Source organism: Chinchilla lanigera, unplaced genomic scaffold (genome assembly GCF_000276665.1).
Source record: "Chinchilla lanigera isolate Chin_1 unplaced genomic scaffold, ChiLan1.0 scaffold00021, whole genome shotgun sequence".
In the NCBI taxonomy this organism is placed as follows: Eukaryota; Metazoa; Chordata; class Mammalia; order Rodentia; family Chinchillidae; genus Chinchilla; species Chinchilla lanigera.
The window spans coordinates 11,882,931-11,889,787 of record NW_004955422.1 but is presented as its reverse complement, the minus strand read 5'-3'; the positions used below and the strand labels follow the sequence as shown (position 1 = coordinate 11,889,787).

The window sequence follows — 6,857 nt, the reverse complement described above, 5'->3', positions numbered from 1 at the left end:
CCTTGAAATCACTACATATGCAGCCTTACCTGGCCTTGAGCTCATAGCAATTCTCCCGTCTCAGCACCCCAAATTGAGATTATAGGTGTTTGCTACCAGGCCTTGCCCTATCTGCTTCTCTTAATCTCAAACTCCTCCAGTTTTGAGGATATTATTATTCATCTTTATATCTCTGGCACACAGGTCATGAATTCAGTAGGTGAGAAGGAAATATTGAATAGACTAATTGACTAAACAGCCCATGAGAGAGCATTGAAAGATTTAGATTTCAGTTTCAGTGTTCGTGGTGACGATCACACAACTTCGGCTGACCTAGGAATGTAGTCAATGTATTCCTTCATTTTAAAACAAACTTTGATGAAAAAAATTGGTTGGCAAAATCTAGCTGCTGACTAACAATATCTGGGACCTCTACTCCCAAACAAACAAATCAGGACCTGTTGTAAAGAATTTCCATCTAAAAACATCATGGCAAAAATCCAGTCCACCAGATGAAGTCCTTGAGGCACGATTAAGGTTTTTACCTTAATTATTTATTATCTCTCTTTCTCTCTTAAATAATTATTAATTATTTAATTATTTATTATCAAGGGCAACAGGATGTGCACAAATAGTTCAAAGAAATCACAGCCACATATGCAGTGTTCCGTATCAAAGACGCTATCATATTTGGGAATCTGAGGAGGTGTTTCAGGAAAACTAAACAAAACAGTAATAGTGTTCTCAAAAGGGATAAAGAGATGAGTGAATACTTGAATACACTGTGTTTTTTCTGGAGATCAATTAAATCCTACTCATCAGGGTCTTAAAAATGTGCATTATTTTTGACCTTGCAGTTTTACTTGATACTATGTCCTCGGGAAATCACAATGGATGAGTAGAGGACAACAACTCTAAGGGTGTTCATCAGGTGCCATCTCTGATAGCAAAAACAAAACAAAACAAAACAAAGGTAGGACCAATGTGAACAGTTGCAGAGAGAGCCTGGCATAATGGTGTATGCCTGTAATCCCAGCACTTGGGAGGCTGAGGCAGGAAGATTGCTGTGAGTTTGAGGCCAGTCTGGGCTACAAAGTGAGTTCAAAGTGATCCAGCCTGAACAGCATAGCAAAACTCTGTCTCAAAAAGACAAACAAACACAGTAGCAGGGAATTGGCAGAGTTAATGATTTAACATGAGTTAATCATTTAACAGAATACCTTTGAGCAACTAAAAAATTCTGTAGGAATATTCCTAGGTATGTACAGGTGGTCATAACATACTGTTAAAATTTTAGGGACACATTAAAGAGCACTATACAGAGCAGATCTCACTTTTGCTAACAAAAATTGATAGATGGATAAAATGTACTACACTGGTAGTGGTTTCTCAGCAGTAGAGAAAATATAGATGGTTAAAGTTTTTTTTTCCACTTTGCTTTTTCTTAGTACTTTGTAGAGAGCCTATGTTGTACCTATAATAATAACTTCTTTATTTCTTTTTATCAACCTATATTAATTTAGAGATGTGTTCACTATTTTCATATATGCACACAGCATGTACTGATTAAATCCACCCTCCTTTTTTCAATTCTTTTTCTCAGTTTCTAGAAATCACCATTGGACCTTCTTTTTTGCTTCCATCTATAAGGGAGACATGTAGTATTTATCTTTTTTTGTCTGATTTATTTCACTTACCATAATGCCCTCCAGTTCCAATCATTTTCCTGTAAGGAATAAGATTCTATTCTTCTTTATGGCTGAATAATACTCCATTGTATATGTACATACCATATTTTCTTTATCCATTCATTTGTTGATTCCATATCTTAAACATTGTAAATAATGCTATAATATTCATGGGCACTCGTGCATATCTCTTTGCTATGTTGAGTTAATAGGATAGCTGGATCACATGGTAGATCTATTTTTGTTTTTTTGAGGAAACTGGATGCTGTTTTCCATAATAACTGTACTAATTTACATTCCACCAATAATGTACAAGAGATCCTTTTTCTCCACATTCTTGCCAGTGTTTGTTGTTTATTTGATAATAGCCATTCTGACTGGGGTAAGATGATATCTCATTGTAGTTTTGAATTGCATTTTCCTGATGACTAATAAATTGCACATTTTTTTATTTATTTGCTGGCCATTTGTATTTCTTCTTTTGAGAATTGTGTGTTTGGATCATTTGCCTGCTTTTAATTGGATTACTTTTTTGTTAAATTTTTTGAGTTCTGTTATGTCTTGTATCTAGATGTCTCCCCAAAACCTCATATGCTTATAGGTGGGGCTTTTTGGAGGTGACTGGATCCAGTGTATGTGATACAGGGATTAAAGGTATGTTTTAAATAAATTAGTCCACTGATTGCTTTAGCATAGCTCTGGGTGTAGATAATGGGAAGGTCCACATTGGGTGTAGGTGGCACCACCCAAAAAGCTTGTAGCCTGGGTGGGATAAAAGGGAAAGGGAGGCTTACTGGCTGCTGCTTTCTATGCACCTTGCTGTGGGCTGCTCCTCCTCAGCTGTGTCCCTGTGTCCTGACTATGCACAGAAACCTCTACAAACTGTGAGCCAAAATAAATCTCTCCTCCTTTAACTTGTGGATGTTGGGAATTGTGTTTCAGAGAAGAGAAAAGTAACTAAGACAAGTTCCTTGTGTATTCTACTTTCAGATGAATAGCTGGCAAACATTTTCTTCCATTACAATAAGAATTTTTAAAAACAGAAAAAGACTTTCTCAAAAACACATATCAAAACATGGTATCAATATAATCACAAGAAAAGCCTTTATTTTTTTGAAGCAAGCTCTTATTTAGCATTTATTATGCACCATGTGTGATTTCAAGTAAGTTGCATTTATTAACTTGCTTAATGCTCATTATAGCCTGTGGTCCTTCCCACTGATAAGGAAACTAAATGAGGTTCAGAAACTTGCTAAAGTCAAGAGCTAGTAGAGTCAAGATTTGGATGCAGGGAGTCTGGCTACCTCTAGAGCCTGTGGTCTTAATAAGCACTGTACTACCTGGTTAGGAATCTGTCTTCCAATCATCTCATCCCTGAGATGTCCATTTTTCCTATCTTCCTCATTCTGGGCAGGATGGCGAGCAGTACTAGTAGCTTAGTTCTAATGGCATGCACTAGGGACAATCTACCATGTTCTCTAGGAATTGGCTTTGCGATTAATCCTGGGCAAAGTACAGTGGGTAAAGTTTATCCTTAAGTGCCTCCTGCCTACTAGCTAAGTTTAGCGTCTTCACTTGCTTATTGATACTAAAGATCTCGCCTCACTGTCTAGAGTTTTCCTGATATATTTCTCCTCTACTAAAAGTTAGTTATTCTGCTCACTTAACATTTGATTTTGTGCTGTTGGCTAGCCAACCTCCAAAGACAAATTAATACATTGGTGGGGTATTGTGTTACCCTTCTGGGCAACATGTACATATAAATAGAGGCCTTCTAGATATTATTCCTAAAGGAAAAGAATCCATTCATATGGTAGACATTTTGAACATTACAGGGGAAGTAATTTAGGCCTTAAAGTTCAGAGAGGGGCTGGGGATTTAGCTCAGCTGCAAAAGCGCCTGCCTGGCAAGTGCAAGGTCGTGAGTTCGATTCCTGGTACTGGAAGAAAAACAAAAAAAACAAAAAACAAACAAACAAAAAACATGAAGTTCAGAGAGCTTAGTCAAAGCCTTTAAAAAAAAAGTCTCATCCCTTGCTGCTTCCCAATGAAGGCTGCAAAAGTTAAATATTCATGCTCACAGACTCCTTGCCCCTCAGGGTGGCTGTGTAGCACAGGCCTATCCTCTGAGAAACAGGAAATAGTCTGTGGGTGTGAGAGAAAGCTTTTGGTTTTCTAATACAAGCAAAACATTAACGTTTGTGCCCTGCAATCTTCCTCCTGTCTTCCCACAGGTATTTTCAACTTAATACCTCACCTGCCTTGGTCATTCGTGCCTGGGAAAAGGCCAGAAGAATCACTGAGATGCCAACCTTGGCATTATGAAGCCGCTGAATCAATACCAGCAGCTGCCTTTCTCCAGATTCGTGTATTAATGTGAAAAGTGATCTCTCTGTGTTAAGCTAGGTTGTCTTTCACTTGCAGCACAGCATTCCTATCTGATGCACACAGTTCTGAAAACAAAACTGTCTGTGTTCATGACTCATTTTGCCCAGAAGCTTACCGCGCAGTTCCAACACTGTCAGAAGGCAGACAGAATCAAAAGCCCGCATGACTGTGTTTGTGTACAGCATTCCTGAGCATGTTATGTGTCTACAGGTAATTTCTGGCTACTGTACAAAGGAATATATTAAGATTAAAAGCAGAAGCTACCACCTATGCTTCATCATGGGTAAGGAAATGCAATGTTCTCTCTACAAAACAGTAAAATTCTGTTGCTTTACTGACTTGACAAAAATCATTTGATAACATTCATTTATTCAGACTTCAGTTTTAATAAAGCCTGAAGATTCTGACCAGTAAATGACACAGGAGCTAACTGTTCATGTGTGCTTTCTTTCTTTTTAAAAAAAATTTTGGTGGCATACGTTTTTGACACATAGTGATCATATTCAGTTTGGGAGGTATCAATCTATCTATCTATTTCATATCTTGATCGTTTCTACTCCCCCTGCTCCCATTTTCTTTCTTTTGTACTCCCGCCCCCTTTTTTTGGTATGAGGAATCAAACTCAGGGCCTTGCACTTGCCAGGCAGGCTCTGTGCCACTGAGGTATCCCCCCAGCCCTATGTATGTACCCCCTTTTTGTCTTTCTGCTTTTAGTCCCTCCCTCCCTCTTTGTGTGTGTGTGTGTGTGTGTGTGTGTGTATGCACAAGCTCCAGCACACACAGGGATCAAACCTAAAGCCCTGTGAATACTAGGTAAGCACTCTACCCCCGAGCTACATCCAGTGCCCTCTCTTTTACAATATAAACTATAACCTCATTCAGGGGGAAAAAAAAGATACAGTGATCTCTCATTGTGATTTTACAATGGGCTTTTCCTGCTTACCAATGATGTCAGCATCTTTCCAAGTCCAAATTCATTTTTTCTACATGTATAATCAAGTATATTAGCATCATTAGTAAAAATGATGCCCTAAACTGTCATGCTGTCCAAATCTAGGTCCACCTGAGTGCATCTTTTTTATGTTTTTTGCTGTATTACCTATTGTTTTCTTTGTCTATCACTATATCAATCTCATACTGTTTTAATTACTATATATTTGATAGCTACATATCTTAATTTTTTAGAGCAAATTCTCTGACATTTTTCTTCTTATTAAAGATTATCTGGGATATTTTTGGTCCCTTTCATTACCTTATATGTTCTAAAAATCAGCATACCAAATTTGAAAATAAAACCCCCAATCCCATTGGCTCTTCTAGTCAATGAATGTGATACATTTTCCCATGTAATCATGTTTTCTTTAATATACCTCAATTTAGTTCTACAATATTCCTTGTAGGGGTCTTGCACCTTTTAAAATAACCTATTTCTGCATACTTGATATTACTGATGTTATTGTTTACAGTAGCATTTTAAAATTTCATTTTCTAATTGCTTTAGCATAGAAAGACTTTTAACGTGTATATTGTCCTTGTATCCAGTAACCTTGCTAAAATCCCTATAATGTGTAGGTAGATTTTTTGACTCTTCTTTGTTCATAATTGTGTAATCTAAAAATTATATTTTGTTTCTTCATTTCCCTTTTCCTCCCTTTCTTCTCCCTTCTTTCGTTTCTTTGTTTTTTTCTTTCTTTTTTTCCTTCACCATGTAGGGTCTCCACTATACCAACAATGTTAAGGTTGAGAGGATGAGAACACACAGTAATCTTTTCTTTTACAAGCTTGCCTTTTTGTTGGATGGCACTTGGTAGTGGTATTCACTGTATGTTTGGTCATCTTCATAGAGACACTCATGAAAGAGGACTTCCAGAAGTGCTACGGAGAACGGCAAGAACAATGAGTGTCTGAAGTTCGGGTGAGTATTTTGAGAGGGATAATGGCAATGTTATGTACACGCACCAACTCCCTCTGAGAAACAGAATCAGCATGTACTGCAAACGTGTACTTATAAAAAAATAAAGATTAAAATATTAAACATTCACTGTGTATTTCAGTTCCACCACATACAAGTAGACGGAATTAGAACTTGTTGTGTAAAATGTGTATCAGTGAGGAAAATGGTAAAACAAGGATCAGTACCAACTTATCCTGCTGCTCAGCCTTCAGCAGCAGCATGGAACCATTTCAGAATTTAGCTTCCCTCTAAATACCCTCCCCAGTCCCACAGCCTCACACTAAGGACGTTAATGCATTACTGGTTTGTGACAGTGGCATAGTGAGGGTAAACGGCCCACAGGGCCATGCGAAATATTCACTCCTTTACTCTTTCAGTGCAGCTACTTGACGTGCTAAACTTTACTGCATCTTGAGTCTTGAGACTCCACCATTAGATTCTTATGTGTCTCATGGAGACCTATCTTCTCTAGGGTCTGGTGTCAGTGTCCAGGAGAAACAATTGTCTTAGATAACAATTATAATAGAGCAAAACTCTACTGTCATCTAATTATTAGTGCATTGCTTCTTTCATAGAGAAAGTTTAGCATAAAAATAAATGAGTCATTTGTAGGAAGATGGATGCACCTTGAGACTACAATGTTAAGTGAAATAAATCAGATCCAGAAAGTTAAATATCCCTTAGATGAGAAACCTAAAGAATAAATAAAGAGCAACATAAAGGGTAGATAATAGGCAGATAGATCTCTCTCAAATGGGAAGTGGATGTCCAGTATGAGTTCGTGTTCTCTAAAATCGAAGAATTAATTTAGGAACAATGGAGGTTAAGAACAGAATATATTTATGAGTG

At 37.5% G+C, this 6,857-nt stretch overlaps 1 long non-coding RNA gene across 1 annotated transcript in view; it reads left to right on the top strand.

Moving 5' to 3' along the window:
* Positions 1-6,047, top strand: part of LOC106148454 — a 21,455-nt gene extending 15,408 nt beyond the window's left edge. Inside the window, exons 2-3 of the long non-coding RNA XR_001233904.1 lie at positions 3,901-4,337; positions 5,899-6,047. This is a non-coding gene — a long non-coding RNA (uncharacterized LOC106148454). The remainder of the gene's footprint in view (positions 1-3,900; positions 4,338-5,898) is intronic.
* The last annotated feature ends 810 nt before the right edge of the window (positions 6,048-6,857 follow it).